A 25,214-nucleotide genomic window follows, 5' to 3' on the forward strand; every position below is an offset into this window, starting at 1 on the left:
GAACCAAATTCTACCTTTTAACTTTTTTTCCATGTGTCAGTGGGATTTGCATATGTGGATCCAGGATAGAAACTGGACATAGTGACCTCTCCAACAGAAATAAAGATTACATTGCATAGAAATAGAAATCTCCAGTCTACAAGCAAAATTTCTTTTTATTCCAGAACTGTAATTTTAAGAATTCTTTAGAGAATTCCTTCAAATAGACTAGACCATCGATTAATATAAATCATATGAAAGTAAATTTATGATTATTATAGTGCCTTTAACAATAAAGTAGTATATTAATTGGCCTCCTATGTTACATTTCCATTATTTATTGTGGTCAGTTTCATAGCAAGAGTATAGCTAATGCTATTTCAAAAACCTAAAGCCCAGTTCACGCTAACATGCACAAGCATGCTAATTGTTTCTTAGATGTGGATTAGCTTCAAATGAGAAAACGTGAAGAAATAATACCAACTGTAGAAAACAAAGAACAGTTATTTAAAGTAAATTGTAGACAGTGATATTGCCAAAATTCTGTAGGGCCTTCATCACAGTGAGAGGCGAATGGCTGGTGTATTAAACCTGTGCAATTCGCTTTACAGATTCTTTTCCCACTGCCCACGTGTTCAGTTTTACTCAACAACAAGCCCTATTATACCTTATTTTCCCTTTGAAGTAAAGCCCATATTGGTGAGAACAATCACTAAGATGACACTTAGAAAAAAGCAACATGATTTGAACAGCTGTAGACAGTCGGTTATTTATCAGAAATTTTAACAAAGGCCAAATGGAAAAGTGGCAGTTCAGTAAAGAACTAGATAGCGAGTACTGCCCTAGCACAACTGTTCCACAAGATGAGAGAGTTACAAAATGAGAAAGTAAACATTCCACTGTATTCTAGCAAAGAGGATGAGAAGATACTTCCCCCACCCCACCGAACACTTGAAAGTGGCAAACTCAGCTCCACTTAAACACAAAAAAATCAACTTTGAAACAATGTTGCAGTTATGAATCTAAATATACAAGTTCATCTTCTCAGCATGCCATTAACTTGCCTATATTGTACAGACAGTGTAAAGTTATACATATGCACCAGATCTTCAACTGGTGTAAGTCAGCATTGCTCCATTGACTTCAAAATTACTGGTGGAGTTGCATTGTCAGGATGCTCAGGAGAGCCCGAAAGCTGACACAGGACCTGTCCTCTCACTGATTCACAAATTTTGAGGGAAACCATGCAATAAAACTCTTCCTTAAACAGAGAGATTGGGGAAAACTCACAAGGGGAATCCTCATGGAGTGTTCCTAGCCATCCTTCTTGATCCCATCCTGTGGGAATTTCTGAAGAAAGGACCCTCTATTATTCAATAAGGGACAATTTGCCATAGTCAGCTGAACGGTTTATGAATTATACCATCTCTCTGAGATCCAAAACAGAGCCCCAAAGAAATAAATACACAAGCATACCTGGTGGATATGTTTCTAAGCTTTTAGTTAGAACATCATGTGCAATAAAAAAAATCCAAGTTCTAGCTGTTAATATAAAACTTATAAACTATTGAAGGAGGAACTTTCAACCATTTCATTCCTACATTTATCTTTTCTTTTGAAAAAATTCACATTTCCAGAAACCACAGAGTGCTGCAGCTATAAAATGGAACCCTCTTTTTGGCTGCATCTGTAAAAGATCAAAAAAAACATGATGCACTAACCAACAAAAAAAATAAAATAAAATAATAATACAATTTTTAAAAGCTTGAAGCTGTGCATTTGTGAAGACCACAAAGTATAACTGAAACCGGTTTGGAAATTCAGCTATAAGTAATTATCCTTCTGACTGGAGCATCTCAGCATGTGAACAAACACCCAAATAATACAAAATTCATATAATAAATATTAGTATAAATCCAACAAGTTTTTCACCAAATTTGATTAGAATTGACCCTTCAAAAACTGATCTCCAAAACTCCAAAGTGTTGTATTGGAGCAGATTTGTATATATTTTATCTGTTTCAATTCAATTCCACCATAAACCCTTTTCTTATTAAGAGAAAAGGATTAGCATATATGATGTGGCCAGGTGGTTACAGAACTTGACTGTATGAAATGTGATAGGCTAAATCCCATTTACACTAATTACATCCACAGCAGCACTGGCACATACAACTTCATGCGTGTTTTAGCTCTGAGCTTTAAAACATATTAGTTTAATGTTAACTTAGTGTCTTTATCTGGAATACGCCAAAGCACTTTTTTCCCAAGCTATTTGTTCTTACCCATCAGCAGCTCATTAGAGACTTCAACATGTGTTTTCATGTGCAAAGCTAGCACCAGTTGACAAATGTAGGCTGCAAAACAGAAGATAAATAAGATATTAAAGATCTGATTATTGGTCAAACAACATGTACAGTTACATAATATAATTTGCAAGTAATTATTTCACTCCCAAATATTTCATAATAAATGCTACCCAAGAAAGGTTAACCCCAATGATATAACTAAATTTGTGAAGAGCTTTACAAATTTGATTATGTCATTGGTGTTAAAATTAATTCCAGATAATTGGAAGCACTGTCTGTTTTTCTACCATAGTGAATTCTGAACAGTTTTTATGGGGCTTTACTGCTGGGTGGACAGTTCTACCATATTTTTATGTTCATGTTCCTGCCATGACAGAAAAACATTTTGAGTTAAGCTATTCACCCTCATAAAAAATACTGAGCAAGTTCTTGGAGAGTGTTTTTGCTAATATCTATTATTTGAGAAGGCCCAAAAGTAGAAATAGTGCCTGCCCCTAAGAGCTACCAATGTATATTTTAAGCATAACACACAAGTGGAGGTGACAAAGAGTAAGGAGGACAATGAGGCAAGAAAAGACTAGGGTTATAGAAATACCATTCTGTGGCTGCTCAGCCTAGGTACAGAAATATGATGATTGTTCAAGCTGAGATGTTTTAATTAAATGTATTAAAAATTAAGAAAAATGGAACCTCAAGCAAATCCCACTGACATCCATGGAAAGAATCCAGTAGACTACAATGCTTTTTTGAACCAGGCCCATAGTTAATATTCTTGGCTCACGTAAACCCTAATTCACAAAGCACTTAAACCCATGCTTCAATCCCATTGAAGTCAATGGGCCTTAAGCATCTGCTCAGGTGCCTTGCTGAATTGGGCCATAATATTGGCATGATGGAAGAGATGAATTTTTGGGAGGTATATAGGTGGAAGATTTGAACACTGGAAAACACTGCAATGCTGGAAGACACACACTTTCTTGGGTAGCATTTAAGAACACTCTGAAAATAAATCTCTTACCAAAACTCCATATCTGTCCCCTTCCCAACTACAGTATTATCCACCACTCCACAGATTTTATTTTGAAAACTTAAAAAAAAAATCTTCACCCGATTAAAACAAGAGTCATATGATCAGCCATATCTGACCGCAACAATGTAAGGAAGCAAATAGCTTAGCCCTTGATAGTTTCTATTATCTTGCAGCCCAATGTTGATCTTAGAAGTAGTAAGTCATTTTACCTATCTAGAGCATGAGATGTGCAATGCTGGTACCACCATGCTAGGTGTCAAGCAACAGAGAAAACAATTTTCACAATCTTGAAAAGATTTGAAAAAATAGCACAATTGGCACTGACACAGAATATATATTTTTTGTTAACACAGCATCATGGCTGTCCTCCTTTATGGAGCAGAGTCATGGAAATCTACAAAAGAAATCAATTAGAAGATTAATTCATTCCTAAGTAAATGCCGATGGAAAATCTTCAGAGTCCATTGTAAAGAATTTCTGATGTTGCCAGAAACTCTAAGAAGAGCAACCCAATGTAAAGCATCAAACAGGGTAAGAAGGTGATCATGAACATGTTTAGAACACACTTTAAGGATGCCACCCACATGACTTCCATGGCAAGTGATAATGTGGACACTACCTGGAAAGTGAAAAAGAGGGCTACCTAGAGAAACATTACACAGAATAGAGAAAGAAATACATCAGCTTGACACTCAGAACTCTGAGCAGACCAGCACAAGACCAAAATAAATGATAGAAACTGATGGACACCCTACGACCCATAGGCGTGGGAACTAGGGACATGGGGGTGCTGTGCCCGCCTCCAGATGTCACCCCAGCCTCGTTCCCCTTACCCCTGTCTGGTCTCCCCTCCTGGAGACACGGCCCTGCTCCCGGTCCCAGGTCTAGGGAAGGTGGGGCACGGACAGGGTAAGGGAGCTAGCTTTCAGCACCCCCACTATTAAAAGTGTTCCAGTGCCACTGCTATGCCCTTGAGTGTTTGGGAGGATAAAGAAGAATGTTGCTCTTCTCCTGCCTACTATTTTGGCATAACATCTCGCAGAAGTGCTGGCTGAAGATGAAACAGTCCTTCCTGATTGCCTCAGGTCCTAATTATATTAGCTACCTATCATGCTGCCATTGAAGTCAACTGGACGTTTGCAATTGTTCTCAGTGGAAACAGGACCAAATCCTCTTTCTTCTTCAAAAGGATATCAAGCCTGATCCAACTCCAATGAAAAGATCAGCCTCATTCTGATTTCTTTGTCTAAAAATCTATTTATTACTAATTTTCAAAAAAGAATAAGCTATAAGACACTCTAGTTGTCTATTGTCTTTTACCCTGATTTTTAGATCCCCTTCTTTACACTGAAAAATAAATTCCATACAGGAGACTATAACATTAATTAAAAGGCAGTATTCCCTTGGGTTAGGTGTTAAAATATTGTCATATGAAAAAAATCATGACTCAATTCAATTTAGCACTCTCACAGTATCTAAGAACCAATGTTTATCTATTAGCCAATATTTACTGTTTAAACTTTTTATACTGCAAAACGAATGCAATAATTCAGCCGCATCATGATTGGAATTCAGGAGCTTAATTCTGAGACCTCTTATAAACCTGAACAGTCCTTATTCGTACAAGTAACCCCTTAAATTCTATGGGCCTACTGACAAGAGTAAGGATAATAATATAGACACATATTGTCTCTCTAAAAATATTCTACTATGATTCTATTAGAGTATTTTTGAAGGGGAACATGCTATTATTTTTAACTAGCCAGATACACAAACCTGATGGCTTTTGTTTCATAAAGATATTACTCATATTTCAATATGTGTTTGGAACATTCTAATATGCTCCAAGCAGCTTGCATACAAAAAATGATCCCTTATGCTCTAGTTCAAAAAGAATTATTTTGGGGAAATTCTGTGGCCTGTGTTACACAGGAGATCAGGCTGGATGATCAACATTGACCCTTCTGGCCTTGGAATCTATGAATCTATGAAAGATGGTGGAGAGACTGTGGTTCTACTGCCACTTATATTCAGATTTGGTGGAGTTGCTCAGGAATTCCAGTGATTAGTAACTAAGCAGTGCAAACGGTGAATGTATATTGTTAAATTGGATTATGGCATTGTTAGTCTAAGGATATGTCTACACTACCCACTGGATCGGCAGGCAGCAATCGATCCAGCGGCGGCCGATTTATCGTGTCTAGTCTAGATGCAATAAATTGACCCCTGAGCTCTCTCCTGTCGACTCCTGTACTCCACCGTTGCGAGAGGCACAGGCGTTGTCGATGGGGGAGCGGCAGCAGTCAACTCACCATGGTGAAGACACCACAGTAAGTGGATCTAAGTATGTCGACTTCAGCTACGTTATTCATGTAGCTGAAGTTGTGTAACTTAGCTCGATCCCTGCCCCCCAGTGTAGACCAGGCTTTAGGGAGAAACTGCTCCCAAAAGTCACATGCTTTACTCAAATTCCTTCTCCAAGAACCATCATCATTCGAGGCTGACCCACTGCATCCACTGTGTTGCTGGGGAGCCCCTGATTTTTCCATCTTCTAAGGTATCAACAAGCCCTGACAGACCATTAGATACTAAAGATCATCCCCTTTTGGAGGGTTTCATTTATTAGCAGAAAAGCCAACACAGAACATAAACAACATTTTCACTGGACTAGCTTAGCTGGGTAACCTGACTGTTCTTAGTCCCTGTGTCCCCTACCTGAGTCCAGTGTTTGCCTCTTTCCAGGCTCTCTGCAGGGGTTCTCTCAGCTCTGGTCTCTACCCTGGTATCAGGCCTCATGTCACTACTGGTGTATGAGTCTTCTCTGGAGTCAAGTTCCAGAGGTGTCCATCCACTGCAACTCTTCTCCGGGGACAGCAGGTGATCCTTGCCATGCCAGGCTCCCAGCTCGTATCTGTGAACCATCCTTCCATGCTCCTAGGCTGAAACTGCAGCCTTCCATCTAGCAGGCTCTCCTCTCTGTAAGCACCTCTTACAGGCTCCCCATTCCAGCGGGTTCCCTGGAGAGCTCACCTTCTAGGCTTCCTGCTCAGCCCTTGGGCTCTGACCTTTCTGGGGAGTTCCTCTCTATGGAACCTTCTGTCTCCCTTGAACATTCCCCAGTGACTGAGCTTGGGTAACCTGTATTCGATCCAGGTGCTTGTTTACTAATCAGACTATGGGGCAATTACCCATAGGTGGGGCCTTCATAAGACAGTCATGGGCTGACTGGGCCCTAACTCCCCATAAACAGCAGCTGCCCTGTTACAATCCCATATAGTAATTGCATTAGAGTGGTGAAATCCACATATGTCTTCATAGGACAGATAGTCTAATGAGGTTTGGGAGGAGTTTATCATAGAGATGATTGGTTTGAAAATGGACACAAATAACAAGCTCTCTAGTGTTTGGCTTTGTTCATAACTTATGCTGCAAAGGACACTACTCTTCCCAACTTCTAATCATGGAGTTAAGAAGAGGAAAAGAATAGGCCCCTCCTTGCAATATATGCCCACCCTAGCTGCTGGTTTTGTGTTATTTCTTAAATACAAATCATTTCCCGTTTACAATATCTTTGGTAGGAAACAGCTGAAACCACAACATTTAGATCTGGATTCAAATCTAGATTTTGAATACTCCAAAGTTCAGATATGTTTGGCTGTAGGATCTGCACTGTAGTGACATCAGAAGGAGTAAAAATATTTTTTAAAAAACCATAAAGTGTTTTTAAAAATCATTTTAATCTACTCTTGAACCACTATACACCTTAATCACAGTCATACCATTATTGCGTGGGGTCACTGCAGGGCAGAGTTAAGGTTGTTTGGATGTCTTAATTGTGCATTTCCATGACTTAACATGTTTGGATTTCTTTTAAGTGTAACCTGAGTGCTGAACTTCCAGGTCTTGAGGATAATTGCAACATACCTGTAATGTATTTTACACTTAGGTTACCAATATGTACAGTCAATCAACTCCATTGTAACACAGTTTTTTGACTTGGAATGCATAAATGTTTAATGCATATACTGCTGCTGGACTACTACTCCTCTCTAGGCCTCCCCAGGCAGCCTAATGTTTAACTTGGCAGTTCTCAAGATTTCTATGCCCCACTGTGACAGGGTGCTGAGCAGCAAGAATGTAGAATCAGCCCCCTGCCACGCCAGCCCCATTTAAGTGAATAAAGTGGTGCTGGCTGGAAAGAACCTGCCCTAATGGGGAAGGAAAGCCAGCTGCCAGCCCAATTAGCCCAGGGCTACATAAGAGGCTGGGAAGAAGGAAGAGGGAGAGCGGGACAGATGAGAGTGAGGGAGTGCAGGCAGAGAGAAAATCCTTCCCTCCTGGGTTCAGACACAAAGAACTCAGAGCTGAGTTCACTGTATGGTGAGAAGATGGTGGGAACACAGGCTTGTAAATAAAAGCACCAGTGGTTTCAGAACTACAGGGTCTCTGAGTAACTTTATCTGGGCCTAGCAGAGGCAGGAGCCAGGAGGGCCAGCTGCGCTCGGTTACACCCACCAGCAAACAAAAATCCCCAAAGATCAAAGTCATCTGTGCATATGTACTCTCCACTCCATCTGAACACAGTGCTTGTCTTGTAATATACATACTGAGACACACTCACCCATGACAGCGTGTGGTAGCTGGGACAAGAGTTGGCTCTGGTATGGTAACTACTGTTGTATGCCCACTGTTAAGACAGAATAATCATAGCTTGTGTTATTTGCCCTAAAATGGGGAAATAAAGGTTATTTGGGTTACAAAACAAAGCCTGTAACACTTAACTTTTTTTGCTATATTTCTCTGACTTCACTTTTCACCACAACCCCATTTTCTAAGACTTACCATAATAAAGCAACAGTCATATAACTCATACTTCTAAGAAACATGCTGTTGAGAGCAACCCATTTTACAAATTGCCAATTAGTCATGTTTGAGTAGTTACCACTACAAATTAGCTGGAGTAAAAACAAAATGTAACAGCTTTGATTTGTTCATTTTTAATCTTTAGGAACTTGATCCTGGGGAAATTGAGATTTTAAAAATACTTTGCATACTGATTTTAAATATGGAATATGGAATCTGCCAAAAAAAATTATACCCTTGTAAAAACGCAGGATGGTCACATGTGTTTGTGCAAAGCATAGATGGCCAATCTTTAAAGATCCATGTGCGGAGAGTCTCACACGGAAATGGCTTTATGGGTCACATACATATTCTGCCATAGCTGAACCCCAAGGGATACTGCAGCTAAGCATAAAAGTTTTTCAGACACTACAATTAGGTTTAAATGGGCATATGGCAGAAGAAATCTGTTCACATGGTGGGCGGGTGGGGAGGAGGAAGAGAAGTTTATATCACAAGCAAAATTAAGAAAAATCAAGATGACAGGCTATTACTAAACTAATAGAAGGGGTGATACAAATGGAAGGAGAATGAGCTTGGGGAAGCACTTGGATGGAACATGTAAACTCTGGGAGTATGGCTATTTTCCAGAGAGAGGGATACAATGCAGATTTGACCCTCATGTAGAGATGTAACGTCATCGTCTTAAGATCACTTACTCTTTGGCATTTTCCACGTTCTGTGCAGTATTTTAGGTACTAGGCTGCTCACATTTCTACAGAACTGTATTGATTACATTGGTCCCTGGTACATTTCTACAGGATTTTTCCATATGGGCACTTGTTTTAAATGCATGATGAATGATGTGGGAGGCCTGCTTTCAAGGTTTGCCTCCTCCTTCAGAGAGCTCACATATATGAGTGCTTCTGTGAAAGCTTTAAGCTATATGGGCCAAATCCCACTGAAATCAATAGGAGTCTTTCCATTGACTTTATGGACTTTGGATCAGGCCCTTTATCCCGACCTTCAAATATTTGTTGGTTGGGTTTTTTTAAACTGCGCATTCTAATAACACAAGTTTAATTAAAGAGAAATCTATTTACAACCTTAACCGCATCTTAACAAAGTTTTTTGTCTGGGACTTATAAACTATAATTTAGAGTTAACATATATAATTACCAAAGAAAGCAAAATGAAATCCACTATTGTTAAAGAACAAACAGCAATTCCAGTTAACAGGGGGGCTAATACAAGTTCTAGAGATGTATAGTTCTAGAGATACAGCAGGGACCATTTTCTTATTATGAAATCTACTGTTCACTTTATGCTGTGGTAGCTCTTTTGCACAGATGAGATGCATTTACACACTCTACATATGAGTCTTATCCCAGAAATGTTGCCATAGAAGGCTTTTTTATACAAGGGGTAGAAGTTTCAAAAGCACCTAGATGATTCAGGAGTCTAAGCCTGAACATCGCTTAGGCACTTTTGAAAATTTTACCCTAGAGAAGTTAGGTGTTGCAACTACTGTTACAATCCTCTAATATATGTATAAAAAGTTTCACATCCACCATGAAAAATTCTTCCCACAGATACATGGGGGATGTATACCACTGTTTTCATTGCATTTGTTCTGAGCAAGACTAAGCATCATAGAATATCACAGTTGGAAGGGACCTCTGAAAGTCATCTAGTCTGACCCCTTGCTCAAAGTAGGACCAATTCCCTGACACATTTTTAACCCAGTTCCCTAAATGGCCCCTTCAAGGATTGAACTCATAAAGTCTGGGGTTAGTAGGCCAATGCTCAAACCACTGAGCTATCCCTCCCCATCATCCACCATGATGTTACTCTGCATCATTGTAATGCGATGCTGCACCCAAAAGCCTTGTTTACATGGATTTTTTTTTCTTAAAATTACCCACTGCCATGGGCATGCACATGGCAGTGTAAACAGGGCATGCCCACCCCCCAAATCCACATGGGCATAGAACTCCTCCGGCCCTGGGGCTGCAGCAGGGGAGAGTAGGTTCCTCCGGCCCTGGGGCTGCAGTGGGGACACAGAATTCCTCTGGCCCCAGTGACAGAGGAGCTCCATCTCTTTCCCCACTGCAACCCTGGGGCTGGAGGAGCTCTGCAACCCTGCCACAGCAAAGTACCTGTGGATACATTTATTCAGATGGCTGTATGGCTCATCGATTTTTGCTGAAATGGTGAATGTAGTGCTGCTTATTTCTATGTATATGTTATAGGTGTGTGTGTTGATATAGTTTAATGTGTATAATGTGTGTGTTTAACATCTCCTCCCGCAAAATGGTCAAATGTAAATTCCTGTGCATGCCCTGCCGACGGTTACTACCACCAGTCAATAAGTTAGTGCACACAGTCTGCCAGCATTTTAACCAACATGTCATTTAAACTGGCCCTGAATAATGGTTAGCCAAACAGGTTAAAACTACCTGGTCACAAATTTTCCACTGAAACATTTTTCCAAATAGAAACTGACAATTTTGTTGAACATAATCTTTCTTCAGGAAGTGTCAAGTCTTTGGCAACATTATTCAGGTTTTTATCAAAAAAACCCAAACTCAAAATTTGGTTTTGCTGAAAGTATTTGCTCCACTGGCCAACATTTTTCAGATGCCAAAAAAAGGAAACAATTTTAAAAAGTTTCAATTTTCATTGCTGAAAACTAAAAAAAAGATCAGTTCTTGGTTAAAAAACCTGAAAAATAATGTAATTTTTTGACTAAAATGAAAAGTTTTTCATTTTCATTTACGTTGTTTACAGGAAATTCTTTCCTCCCCTTCCGCAACCTCCAACCAGTTCTAGTTTTAGCACCAACAACTGGGTGAGGGCTCCCTATGGTGGTGGCAATAGTGTGACATTTTAAGAAAGAAGGCCTGGACAGTCGCACATCACAGTGGTCTGCTGAACTGGCCCAGGAGACAGTGGTGCAGGTAGCCACACTAGGCATTTTCTTTCAGGTGCACAGAGTGCATGCCAGCCACATGCAACATTTCCTGAAAGCACTGCAGGGCCTGTGGATGGTACTTATCTCCCAGTGGCCAGTGTAACGCCCCAGAACAGATGAATGATGTCAACAGTTTATAGCGTACACTTGTTCATAGTTTTGGTTTGCTGCTTTTTCTGCTTCCAAGGATCCTGTCCAGCACAAAGATCCATGCATGTGTAGTGAGGGAAAGGGGCTACTCCACTTTCACAAAGGCCATGATGGAATGTCAGGACCTAGTGCTACAATCCCTATGCACCAGGTGTTTACTGCAATGAGTACCACCAACAATGGGTGGCAGCACTGAAGGAAGAAAGGAGCTTGATTTTACCTTTCCTTCAATATTTTTAGATTTAATTATGTTCTATTTCCTCCTCTCTTGTTGTGTTAATGTGTTGTATTTATCACTTCCTCTCCCAAGTAATGTTGCTATGCACAGAGCTCCTCTCAATTCAGAGCTGTGGGAATAGATTCATGGAGCCATGTGTGATTTGTATAGCACTTTGGGACCCTTCAGGGGGAAAGACACCATAGAAATGTAAGATCATTAGCCTTATAAAGATTGTGGCTGCTCTTCTTGGATCAGACACTTTAGATTTGTATTATGTTTCTATGTCAGAAAGGAAATATGAGCCAAAGGTGAGAAAAAAATCTGTTCTCTGAGGTCAGATTCACATTCCATACATTAAATATTGTATATTTATTACGACACTGTTTTTCTTTTCCACTTTAAATGCCTAATTTTTTTCTGGACTGCCCCTATTAGATTCTGCCTCACTTTGTAAAGTTTAACCTTTTGTTAATTGGAGATCGGGGATTTATCAGGGGTGTGCACAGGAATTTAAATTTGACCGCTGGAGGGTGGGGGTACATTAAACATACACATATTGTACACATTAAACCATATCAACACAGACACATACAACATATGCATAGAAATAAACAGCTGTACACTCACCGTTTCATTGAAAATCCATGCGCCGTGCAGCCAGCCGAATAAATGCATCCACAAGTACTTGGCTGCAGTGTGGGCACAGAACTTCTCAGCTGATTACGGGGGGGGGGGGGGTGCGGGGGGAAGGGGTGTGCCCCTGCTTGTCCCCCTTTGTGCACACCCCTTGGGATATTACATTTTCAGTTTCCACAAGGTAATAAACATGAGCAAGATTCTTTCACACCAGAAACCCAGGTTCACGAGCAATCTCAGAACTTTGGCTCCTTCAGTCACTGCAGAGACTAGGCCAGGTTGTGAAAATGACACAGTTGCTCTCCACAATGGCACTGTCCTTACAAGCCTGCTCTTCAGCTCCTTCTATCAGCAGATCAGCGGCAGACCTATAAGCAGGGCCTCAACAAAAACCACAGATTGCATTCTCCTGGTCAAAAGGTAATTTGGGATGGTAATTAACATGGGAGGAATGGGGAAGAAAGGAATGTGAGGAATCTAGAACATGTTGAACTTCTGATTTAAAGAGATGTCTCCCTTGCTCAAATAACTACACTATGAAAGGGCTTGTCTACACTACAGGACTATTTCGAATCTACTTAAGTCGAATTTGTGGATTCGACCTTAATAAGTCGAATTTGTGTATCCATACTAAATACACAAATTCGAACTTCTTAGTCCACATTCACAGGGCCAGCTTCGACTTTGGAAGCGGTGCACTGTGGGAACCTATCCCACAGTTCCCGCACTCCCCGCTGCCCATTTGAATTGTGGGATTTCCCCCCAATGCATGCTGGGGGGAAAAATGTGTCGTCATTGAACCGTCAATCCCGCCCTCCCTGTCTTCCTTGAAAGCGCCGGCGGGAAATCTGTTCGCGCCCTTCTCTGGTCGGTTACAGCGTGGACGCCACAGCACTGCGAGCATGGAGCCCGCTGCGATCATCGCTGCACTTATGGCCATTGTCAACTCCTCGCACATTATCGTCCACCTCTTCCACAGTCAGATGCTGAGAAACCGGGCGAGGAGGCTCCGGCAGCACGGTGAGGAGAGTGGCGCAGACCTCTCACAAAGCAGGGTACGCCGGGCAGTGGAGATCATGGTGGCAATGGGTCAAGTTCATGGTGTGGAACGGCGATTCTGGGCCCGGAAACAAGCACAGACTGGTGGGACCGCATAGTGCTGCAGGTCTGGGATGACACAGAGTGGCTGCGAAACTTCAGGATGCGTAGGGCACTTTCCTTGAACTGTGTGACTTGCTGTCCCCTGCCCTGAAGCGCCAGGACACAAGGATGCGAGCAGCCCTGACTGTGCAGAAGCGAGTGGCCATAGCCCTCTGGAAACTTGCCACGCCAGACAGCTACCGGTCAGTAGCGAACCACTTTGGCGTGGGCAAATCTACCGTGGGGATTGCTGTCATTCAAGTAGCCCACGCAATCGTTGAGCAACTGCTCTCAAAGGTAGTGACTGTCGGAAATGTCCAGGCCATCATAGATGGCTTCGCCGCGATGGGATTCCCAAACTGCGGTGGGGCTATAGATGGGACTCACATCCCTATCCTGGCACCAGCCCACCAGGCCAGCGAGTACATTAACCGAAAGGGCTACTTTTCAATGGTGCTGCAAGCTTTGGTGGACCATAGGGGACGTTTACCAACATCAACGTCGGGTGGGCGGGCAAGGTTCATGGCCGCGTGTGTTCAGGAACTCTGGTCTGTTTAGACGCCTCCAGGCAGGCACTTTCTTCCCGGACCACAAAATAACGGTTGGGGATGTGCAGATGCCTACAGTGATCCTCGGGGACCCGGCCTACCCGCTAATGCCCTGGCTCATGAAGCCCTATACAGGCGCCTTGGACACTGAAAAGGAACTCTTCAACTACCGGCTGAGCAAGTGCAGAATGGTGGTGGAGTGTGCTTCGGACGTCTCAAGGAGATGGCGGACCTTACTGACTCGCTCGGACATCAGCGAAAGAATATCCCCGTAGTTATTGCTGCTTGCTGTGTGCTCCACAATCTCTGTGAGAGCAAGGGCGAGACCTTTTGGCCGCTTGGGAGGTTGAGGCAAATCGCCTGGCTGCTGTTTACGATCAGCCAGACACCCGTGCTGAGAGAATATCCCAGCGGGAAGCGATATGCATCAGGGAGGCTTTGAAAGCGAGTTTCCTCGCAGAGCAGGGTAACCTGTGACTGTCCACTTGATTTTAAGAGAGCCTGATCATAAACCAAGTTTTCCCCACTTCCCAAGGACGTTTTAAAACTAAGGACATGTTTTAGTAATTAATAATAAATCTTTCGTTGACTTTGCATTTCTGTTTATTCGTTGAAACATGGAAGCATTCTGTGCTGGTTAAGGTGTGCACTGATGGGTGGGTTTGCAGGAAGGGGCGAGGGTGCCATCCTTGGATAGGGGTTACCATGACGGCTGTGGGTTTGGGCGTTGGAAGGGGTGAGGGTGTGGGGAAGGGTGAGTATCTGCCCCTGGATGAGGTCTATTTTTGGGGCTCGGGGCACCGGGGAGGATCGTGACTACGGTCCAAATGCATGTGAAGGGAAGCCTGCCTTTACATTCGGGATGTCAGGCACCAGGACCCTGCACAAGCATACACCTCAAGGAAAGACCGGGGCAGCATACACCACACAGACTGTCCCTGGTGCCTAGTGACTGCAGTCTGTGTGTGCCCTGCAGTTGACCCTGCAGCCAAGTCTGTAGCATGGCACTGTGGGCTATGCAGTGACATTACAATTACCCCCCCCACCCCCACAGAACAACAGAAAGTCTTCTGACACCAGAAACGTGACAGAAACAGTCAGTAACACCAAACCGCTTTTAATAATGTAATACACAGTGGGGGGTTTGAACTTGGAGTTGGGACTGGTTGATGCTGTAAAGAAAGAGCTTGTACAAATTTACAGCGCGACAGTTGTCTCTAACATTATCGGTGTGCTGCGGTGCAGGGACAGTTCTCACGGCCCCTACCGCCCCTCCGTCTTGTCACTTTGGGTGAGGGGGGGACAGGACTTCTTGGCGTTGGAGGGCGGTTGCAGATGCACTGCAGGGGGGCTCTCTCCTCCTGACTGCGGTCTTGAAGAACATCTACAAGGCGCCGGAGCGTCTCCGTTTGCTCCCTCATTAGACCAAGCAGCGTTTGAGTCGCCTGCTGGTCTTCCTGCCGCCACCTATCCTCCCGTTCCAGGTGTGTGCGATGCTGCTGACACAGGCTCTCCCTCGACTGTCTCTGCTCTGCCGCCTCCGCTCTGGAGCTGGCCATCAGTTCCTGGAACATGTCGTCCCTTGTCTTTTTCTTTCGGCGTCTAATCGAGCCAGCCTCTGCGAGGGGATGGCGGGCAGTCCGGGAAGGAGCCAAGCTGTGTGATGTGAAAAAGTAGGTGATTTCCTTGAACACATACATGTTTGCCAACAGTAAACACAGTCTAGTCAGTTTCAGTGAACAAGACCAAAGAGGGAACCAAGTCTCAGGAGATCTCAGAACTAGTCCGAGATTTCGGAATACGCTCTCATTGGCGGCGCCATTGCACTGGAGAGCGCAAGCGAGGAAAGATAGCTGCATCCCTCTTGCACAAAGTCCTGGTAAGCCTTACAGTACAGAGTGCTTATCAGTTAGTGCTTAGCTGTGCTCTCCTGCTGGAGGCAATGTGCAAAGCAGAAAAGATGAGCGTTATGCGGCATCTCCCGCCAGTGAACGGGAAAGACCCCTGTATGCTTTTCCTCTGAGGCCTGCCACAAGTGGCTGTTAAGCGAGGGTCATTCTTATGCAAAGTAAAACTCTGTTAAGCGAGGGTCATTCTTATGCAAAGTAAAACTCTGTTAAGCGAGGGTCATTCTTATGCAAAGTAAAAGTCTACCATGCACAATAGTAACAGTACACTAATTCCACTAATTAGATGCAGCACTTCCACAACGACATCACCCTGAGGCGTGTCAGGCGCACACAGAGAGCGGATGTTAACAGAAGCCCTGCACAGACCAGGACCCTACGCTGCCATGCTCGTAGAGGCGATGGTCCCCCTGTACCTGAGGATGGCATGGCGCGGAAGAGTGTGCTTCAACGGAGCACCCAATAAAGCACCTCTCCCAAGAAACCTCTTGCTGAGGCTTTTCCAGCTGCTCTCTGAGAGCTTTTTTGAACTATCCCCAGAGGACTATTGCTCCATTCCTATATGTGTAGACCTGCTGTTTGTATAGTTTCATATTTAAAAATTTTTATATAGTATTTCTATTTTTTATATATATCCCTGTTTCTTAAAAAAATAAATGTTTCCTTGTTTGTAGCACTTACCGCCTGATCCTTCCCCTGATTCCGAGTCCGGGTTAACGGGCGGGGACGGTTGGTAGGGGATCTCTGTGAGGGTGATGAAGAGATCCTGGCTGTCAGGGAAAGCGGGAGTGGGTTCGATGTCGCCTGCGCCGTCCTCAAAAGACCCTTCCTCATCTTCCCCATCGGCGAACAGGGAGGAGGAACTGTCCCGGTACACTATTCCGTCCTCGGAGTCCACCGTCACTGGTGGGGCACTCCTGGCAGACCCACCTAGAAGGGCATGCAGTGCCTCGTAGAAGCGGCATGTCTGGGGCTGGGCTCCGGGGCGGCCGGGTGCCGCTCTGACTTTTGATACCCTTGTCTTAGGTCCTTCACTTTCACGCGGCACTGCATCGCATCCCGGCTGTATCCTTTCTCTTTCATGGCTTTAGAGACCTTCTCGAAGGTCTTGGCGTTCCGCTTGTTGGAGCGCAGCTCAAAGCACAGACTCCTCGCCCCACACAGCGATCAGATCCTGGACTTCCCGGTCAGTCCATGCTGGGGACCTCTTTCTATTCTGGGATTGCCCGGACTCCTCTGCTGGAGAGCTCTGCATCGTTGCAGGTGCTGCGGAGCTCGCCCCGATGTGCAACCAGAACGTCAGATTCAAACCGCCCAGACAGGAAAATGAATTCAAATTTTCGCGGGTCATTTCCTGTGTGGCTGGCCAGAGAATCCAAGCTCGGACTGCTGTCCAGAGCGTCAACAGAGTGGTGCACTGTGGGATAGCTCCCGGAGCTGCTAAGTTCGATTAGCATCCACACCAAGCCTAATTCGAGCTAGCAAGTGCGAATTTAGCGTTACTCCACCTGCCGGGGTGGAGTACCAAATTCGAACTAAAGAGCCCTCTAGTTCGAATTAAATGGCTTCCTGGTGTGGACGGTTGAGCGGTTAGTTCGAATTAACGCTGATAAATTCGAATTAAAGTCCTAGTGTAGACCAGGCCAAAGGGTTCATCTGAAAGGAGGAAAAATACCCAAGAAAGCTAAATCCATTTCTGAATACTCTAGGTCAGATCTTCAGGTGGTGTAAATAAGCATAGCTCCATTGACTTCACATATCAGTTTACGCCAGCTAAGGATCTGGCTCTTTTTGTTGTACTTAATTTACCTTTTTTTAAAAAATAAGTCAAAACGTATGGCTTTATCTTCATGACAGATTAGGTTTAAATTATTGTAATGATTCCTCCCTTTTAGAATAGGTTTCAGCTTCATTCCATGATTAAAAAGTCTTCCATCAGGTACTTTCATTGCAGAATTACAGAAGTTGGTTAGCCAAATTCTGATGTCATTTACACCAAGGTTATTCCAGACTTTGTTTGAGTTACTCCAGATTGACTCTATTGTAAATGACAACAGAATTTGATTCAATATCCCTATGATCTGAGTCATACACACATAACATATACCTTTCTCCCCAGCACAATACCAAGTTTTCATATATTTGGTAAAATACTTTATATAAGCAGCCTTCTATTTTTAATATTTTTTATATATATAATAGGGAAATTGTTCAAAGAGGGGTTTATTTTGCTAGAAAGAGCAAAGCACTCTGCACAGTTCACACACATACTGGGACTTCTGTTTTTAAAATCTCTGCACCAATCCTGCCACTATAAAGGCCAAAATATGACTGACTCCAAAATTGGATCTGGCCCTTTATTGCCAGATTATGATATCCTTAGGACTTACACTGAGAAGCAATTTAGGCCTGGTCTACACTGGACGGGGTGGGTCGAACTAAGGTACGAATAGCGTAGATGAACTCGAACTACCTTCGTTCGAACTACTCACCCGTCCAGACGCCGCGGGATCGAAGTCCGCGGCTCCCCCGTTGACTCCGCCGTTCACGGTGGTGGAGTTCCGGAGTCGACGGGAGCGCGTCTGGAGTTCGATATATCGCGTCTAGATGAGACGCAATATATCGAACTCCGAGAAGTCGAACGCTACCCGCCGACCCAGGCGGGTAGTATAGACGTAGCCTTAGAGTCTGATCCAAAGTCCACTGAAATCAATGGGGATCTTTCCTCTGATTTCAAGTGAGCTATGGATCAGGCTGTTACTCCACGAGTAGCCCCATTGACTTCAGTTGGGCTATTCATGACATAAATTACTATTCAATGGGAATCAGAGTATCATAATCTGGTCCTTAGTGTTTTTAGATGCATTCTTTCATAACATGCAAAGCATGCCCTAAAAAGTTTTAAACAAAGATTTTTAAAGGATGATACCGTTACAAGCTACCATAAAGCATTTTCAACAGAGATCATGTAGATATAAAATTTTAACAGTGAGAGTCATTAACCATTGGAACAGCTTACCAAGGGTCACGGTGGATTCTCCATCACTGACAATTTTTAAATCAAGATTGGATGTTTCTGCAAGATCTACTCTAGGAATTACTTTGGGGGAAGTTCTATGGCTTGTGTTATATAAGAGGCAAGACTAGATGAGCACAATGGTCCCTTCTGGCCTTGGAATCTATGAATCTATGTTATTAAATAAAACAACGTATAATATGTTATTTAAATTATTACAAAGCATCAAGTGTCATACTTAATAAACACTAACCCCAGGATGTTTAAATGGAACCCTGATGGACACTTAGCAAAAAATAATCTTAAAATGCATAACATATGTAGTGAGCATCCGCTGTTTTTTTTTCTGAAAAAAAGACACTGCTTGTGCCAAACACTGACACCCTTCAAGTTCTCACAGTGCTGGGGTAGCTATACTTTAATACCGTATACTGTGTGCATAACCTTCTCACAGTTAAATCTGGGCCAGAAGTGTAGGGGGAAAAACAACAACAACCCAAGCCAACATATTTAGGAATTCTAGGCTGCTGGTTATTAAAGTGCCCTTCGTTCACCTGCTACATCCAAATCAAAAGGCCGTGATTGGTGTTTAGTCTTGTAAACTGGTATTGTGTGAGCAGTGGGCAGCTGGAGCCCTCTGAGAATCTTCACTTGTCAGAGATGAATCAATCATCTCGAAAGATGTCAGCATCTGCCCAAACCATTTTATATTAGAATAAATGGCAGATGGTGGTGTTTTTATATTTAATCAGTTCCACCAAATGCAGTTTCATCTCTTATAAAACTAAACCATCTGCAGCATGTAGGTGTATAACTCTAGTTAAATGCCCACTGCAGAACCTTTCCTCTTAAAGGTAAGTTGTATGTGTTAACATTTATGGACGTTAAGTACAATAAATATCAAAAGCTTTAAAAAAACAACCCTGCTGTGTTCTTATAAATATGTATATTACTAAAATATAAATATTTTATATCAGAGGTCTATGCTTAATACCTATTTTAGATTCTTGTTATTTATGTAACTACTCAAATTTGCTAGCATGAAAATACTTTCTGTGAAAGAGATCGTTTCCCCCTTTTCTGTACAACTTTATGGACTTGGTCCCAATTTTGTAAACACTGCACAGGAGTAGCATTACTCACATGCATAGACCTACAAAAAATCAATAGGACAAAACACAAATAAAGTTACTCACATCCAGAACTGTTTGCAGGATCTGGCCCTTGAAATAGAAACTCTTCAGCATATCTTTATTTTGTCACGATTTCTCTGTGCAGCAGGTTGGGCACATTGGCTAAATGGCATTCAAAAAAAATTGGACACCCACAACACTAATATAAGATATCTTTTAACATACATTTGCGCAGCACCATCTGGGTGGGGTTCGACCAACTACAGGCTGGCGAGCTGATTTCAAATACAGACAGATGGAATGTTTTTTCTTTTCTCCTTTTTTTCCTGTGTAGAGCAGACGCACATCTTTGCACCAACTGCACTCAATGCACGTTTTTCCTTAACCAAGTAGCAGTCTATGTGAGTACATAGCAATCGGGGGAGTGAGTGGGAACTACTTTAACATACTGGACTCTGCTCAGGCTTATGCTACTAATGCAGCCACCTCTAATGCCTAAAAGTTCCCTCTTTCCCATGAAACATCTATTGTGAGTTGCAAAAAGACAAAATGACTAGTTCACAGCAAATTACTAAGTGTATATCTAGTTATTCTGTATTTCTACAGCCTTGGAAGCTGACCTAAAAAATAAAAACCTGCCGTAGATTTGGAAAATATATATATATGCTGTCATAAACCTGAAGTGCTGTAAGAGTGATTAAGATTTTCCTTGCAGTGGTGACAAACATAGCATAAGGCAGTGGTTCTCAAACTTTTGTACTGGTGACCCCTTTCACATAGCAAGCCTCTGAGTGTGACCCCTCCCCCCAACAAATAAATTAAAAATACTTTTTTATATATTTAACACCATTATAAATACTGGAGGCAAAGCGGGGTTTGGGGTGGAGGCTGACAGCTTGAGACCCCCATTTAATAACCTTTGGACCCCCCATTTAATAACCTTGGGACCTCCTGAGGGGTCCCGACCCCCAGTTTGAGAAGCCCTGGCATAAGGCTTGTGTGTGCTGTTAAACAGCTGTCGTATTTCACCCCAACAGCGACTGCATTTCTGTGATTGATTAAGGAACACTGCAGACAGACAGAATACAGCAGATAGACAAAAGTGCTTTATGAATCTTCAGGTTGAAGGATACCCATAAAAATAAAACAATTTAAGTGACTTTCAGTATTGTTTAAAAGTTCCAGATGGATGGCTTTGGAAACTAGGCACAAAACAGGTAAAGGACAGGCAGTAGCAGTGCAATAATCTTAATAATGTGCCTGAGCTCTAACCTGGAGGTTCACTTCTAAAGATGAGAGGCTACACAGGCCTATACAATGCTTGGCCTCCCAGCTAAAAGTGCCAGTTATCAGGTATTTTTTGTGATGTGAACACTTGTCTTTCAGCAATTTGGCTGAAACCAGAAATAAAACCTGTATCTTCACAGGAAAATTAATAAGTAGAAAATAATGTTATGCATGGCATGCGCTGACAGAAGACTGCACTTTAAGGATTGGGCAGCTTGGGTGATTCCAGATCCACTGCTAACCAAAAAGATCTAAATGTACAGACCCAAAGCAGAGCTTACTCTCAGTTAGCACAGCTTGCAGTGCCTAGCCTACAGTATCTAACCCCATTCCTGTGGGTCTGGAGTCCAAGCACAGAATTTAGGAACCCTGTCCAAAATAACTACAAAAAACATAAATAAATAGACCAGGGCCTGATGCAAATCACTGGCTCTGAGCCCCAAATGTTGATAAGTTCAGAGCCCGTTCTGAACTTCGCAGCCAATCTATTTTAATAAGAAGCCAAACCAAAATGTTGGCTTTTGAGATCCCTGAGCTTCGTGGAATTTCCAATTCTGATCCAAACGTTAGGCCCAGTCGTGGCTAAAACTTAAAAAGGAGATTTTCTATATCATGATAGTCAGTAGGAAAATATGGAAATGTCTTTGCTTATTAGCATCCTGAATATCACTATACAACATAATACCAAATTAACTCTTGGGTATTATGACTGTTGTGGATCCAATTATAGATTTTGGTATATGCATCAAGAACACAGAGTCCTGAAATCAAAGAGTTGCCATATTGTCCAAAAGATAAATAGCTATAGGTCTACACATTAATGGCTAGTTATAAACATGTCGTGCATGTAATTACTATGAGTGTGTGGAATGGGTGTGTGCAAAGGTATTGGGCTGATTTGTGCCTTTGTCTTACTAGGCCAAGCAGTGGGGAAGGGATATAAGTCCCCCATCTCTACCCTCATGTTAGGCCTACCCCACTGTTAACAGTGGGACTGGTCCAAAGCCTCGCCCCTGATCTGTGGATATCCCATAACAAAGTGGATGGAGAAGGAATAGCGACTGGCAGGGGATGAGATGATCCCCGTTTCTGGTTTGTCCTCCTAACTGCTGGCCAAAGTACCTGACCCATAACATTTTGAGGGAGGAAGTAGCTACTCCTTGTCAAGGGCAGGCAACTCTCTTCCTCTCCCATTTGAAACAAGACAGGAGCAGAAGAAGAGTCAATTCCCTTGAGGGACTTCTTTGGAGCAATGCAGTTATTCATCACCCTTTACTCAGGGCTGAGCCTAAAGGCTCCAGCTAGCCATTCTGATTGAGTACCAACAGCGAGTTGCAGATGCCGTTACTTAAGCTAAGGAAATCGGCTGCCCCATCTAGGTTAACAAAGTGGTTTCAGTTTACGGTGGTTCATGGAAAGCTTTTCTTCAGTTTCAACCCAAGTTTGTTCACAAACCCTCAACTCGAGTTTCAGTTTGACTTTCAGGGTCAAACAAGGCCCCAGACTCAAACAGTAACTCAATGAAACTGCTGAGTTTCCCCTGATAGCAACACAAAAGCGAAAACTGCCCCAAGGCCATATTTTTAGCAGACTGGAGTTATAACCAGAGGCAACCGAATCGTAACTAGAGGCAACTTGGTAGATTCCACTGAGTCACTGTTAACGTTTTGGGTCTTGTGTTCACTCCTGCACTAAACCTTTTTAAAAAAACAAAAAAAAAAACATTTTAAATAACTTTGTATTGTATCATACTTGCATAATGGCTGTATGTGGGACTGTGATGGGAGGTTTACCCCATACCACTCCTAATGGGGTTAAGGTGGCTCAGGAGAGGCTAATTAACCTAGTAGGCTGCACCTGAGGGGATACTTAGGCTTGATTGACAAGCCCTAATTGAAGATGAAGCCCCTCTGGGCTGGAGTAGGCAGGGGCTTGTATAAAGCCAGGAAGGGAGAGCAGAGGGGTGCTGCAGTAATTCACTGGGCCTAGTGAGACGAGAAGGAGGAAATCCAGGGGGGAGCAGAAGCCTTGGAATCCTGACCCTGAGGGAAGGGGTTTACACAGAGGGGTGGTGGAGAAGAAAGCTTGCGGAGTGTGGAGTAGAAAGAAGCCCAGGGAAATAGCGGCAAGGATTGAAATGGTGCAGACCTTGGCTACTAATTGTAAGGTCTCTGGACTGGAACTCAGAGTAGTGTGAGGGCCCAGGTTCCCTACTGGCCATTGGGAAAGAGGCACAGTCTTGAATGGGAAGACTGCCTCAAAAGGCACAGCTGATCTGCTGAGACCCTGTTATTCCAGAAAGAGAAAACTATATAGTGACCTGATTGGAGGGCCAATCCACGAAAAGGAAGCACTGCAATCAGCTAAAGAGCAAGAGAGGCTGTGTCATGAGCAACTGAAAGAAGGGGGCATCAGACCGGGCAGAGCTAATCCCCAGATGCAGTCACCAGAGGGTGTCCCACCAGTGGGTGTATCCCATGACAGCGACATTATCACCTAAGAACAAATAATCATTTACATGGTTTCTAAAAAGTCTCTGCTTAGAGAATTAAAAAAAAAAGTTACCCAGAATTGCCACCCAGTTTACATTTTTCTTCCAGAATCACACAAGTGCTTCTGCAACTATTGCAATATGTGTATGCTTTTGCTACCTGGAAAGAATTGCTGAAATTATTTTGACTGTGAATGATGCTTTTAAGTATCTGATCTAGCTACTGCCCTCAGAGCTTTCAAAATCAAATATTTAAATTCCTCTGTTTTGGTTTTCAGGGGGCTTCAGCAGCTTGCAAAATATGGTCGTTATTAAAAACCACTTTCTGTATATAGCACTGTAAATTTATGTGTACTTTAAATCCCAAACACCATGTTCTCTAACCCTAAAAATGCTATAATTAAAGCTGGGCAAGTAATGGATTTTTCATTTTGCTGGTGATTCTGGAAAAACAGAAAATACATTTGGGGTAAACCCAAAACCAATTTCTTTCAAATTTTTCAACAAATTAAAAAGTAAAATTCATTTTTATGTGAAGTTAAACATTTTGTTTTCATTTCAGTCATTTTTAAATAAAAGTGAAGGAAATTTCTAAACCAAAAGTCATTTTGAAAACGTCAAAACAAAAAACACTGATTTTTTTTTCAAAAATGCGATTTGGTGAAATGGATATGAATTCACACAATTCTTTGGTGCTCCAAATCTGCATTTCTGGCCAAAAACTTGTGTAAAAAGTTTCATTTGGCTCTACTTCTAATACAAGATATCAAAGACAAGACAGAAAACAAAAGTTGAGAAAAGCCAAGGTGTGCAGAATTATTGGTGTGAAAATGTAGAAAAGATTCCTGGATGGAGACTGTTCCATACATAGAGGCAGCATGGCAAAAGGCACAAATCTGAAAGTGGAGAAGGACACAAAGGGGGGAAAGTAGGGCAGCAAGATGAGAAGTAGGTCGGATCAAGCTTGAAGATGAGGCCAAGAAAGCATTAGTTTGATGCAGAAAAACAGGAAGCCATTGAATTGAGGAAAAGCAAAACTATTACTAGGTCACTTCATCAACCAGCCTGACAGATAGCTGTGCAATCCACAGTTTATACTCCTAATTGTACCAACTGTGCAAAAAGTTTAGAAGCTGCATCAACTGAGAACTCTGTTTTGTTTATGGAACAGTGCAATGTGGCAGGAGAGGTCTCTCATCTTCCGTCATTGCCTTTGTATGACATTCAGTGCACTGGCGGTGTTGTCCTTGTTTAAATGTAGTGCGCTTTGTGCAGCCATGTGAGGGACCCAGATGCAGAAATAACCTCTGAGTTCTGCTCTGCAGGCTAATGGAGACCAGGTGCATTGTGGTCATGAACAATTTTGCCACTGGGGAGGGGAAAGAGGAGTGTGCCAACTGTTTCACTCCAACAGTATCGCTTCCCAGCCTATTCATAGTGCCGAATTAACAGTCTTGTAGGGTAAATGTTTTGTCTGCCCAGTTGGAAGAAGACAACTGGCAACTGTGAGGGAAGATATAGCATGAGTAATAAGAATCATAATTCAATAATA

At 42.7% G+C, this 25,214-nt stretch overlaps 1 long non-coding RNA gene across 1 annotated transcript in view; it reads right to left on the minus strand.

Moving 5' to 3' along the window:
- Positions 1 to 1,552: 1,552 nt before the first annotated feature.
- Positions 1,553 to 25,214, minus strand: part of LOC120401853 — a 51,404-nt gene continuing 27,742 nt past the window's right edge. The window contains exons 4-6 of the long non-coding RNA XR_005596785.1: positions 7,940 to 8,005; positions 2,265 to 2,336; positions 1,553 to 1,666 (exon numbers count right to left, since the gene is read on the minus strand). This is a non-coding gene — a long non-coding RNA (uncharacterized LOC120401853). The remainder of the gene's footprint in view (positions 1,667 to 2,264; positions 2,337 to 7,939; positions 8,006 to 25,214) is intronic.

This window comes from Mauremys reevesii, linkage group 3, assembly GCF_016161935.1.
Source record: "Mauremys reevesii isolate NIE-2019 linkage group 3, ASM1616193v1, whole genome shotgun sequence".
Taxonomy (NCBI): domain Eukaryota; kingdom Metazoa; phylum Chordata; order Testudines; family Geoemydidae; genus Mauremys; species Mauremys reevesii.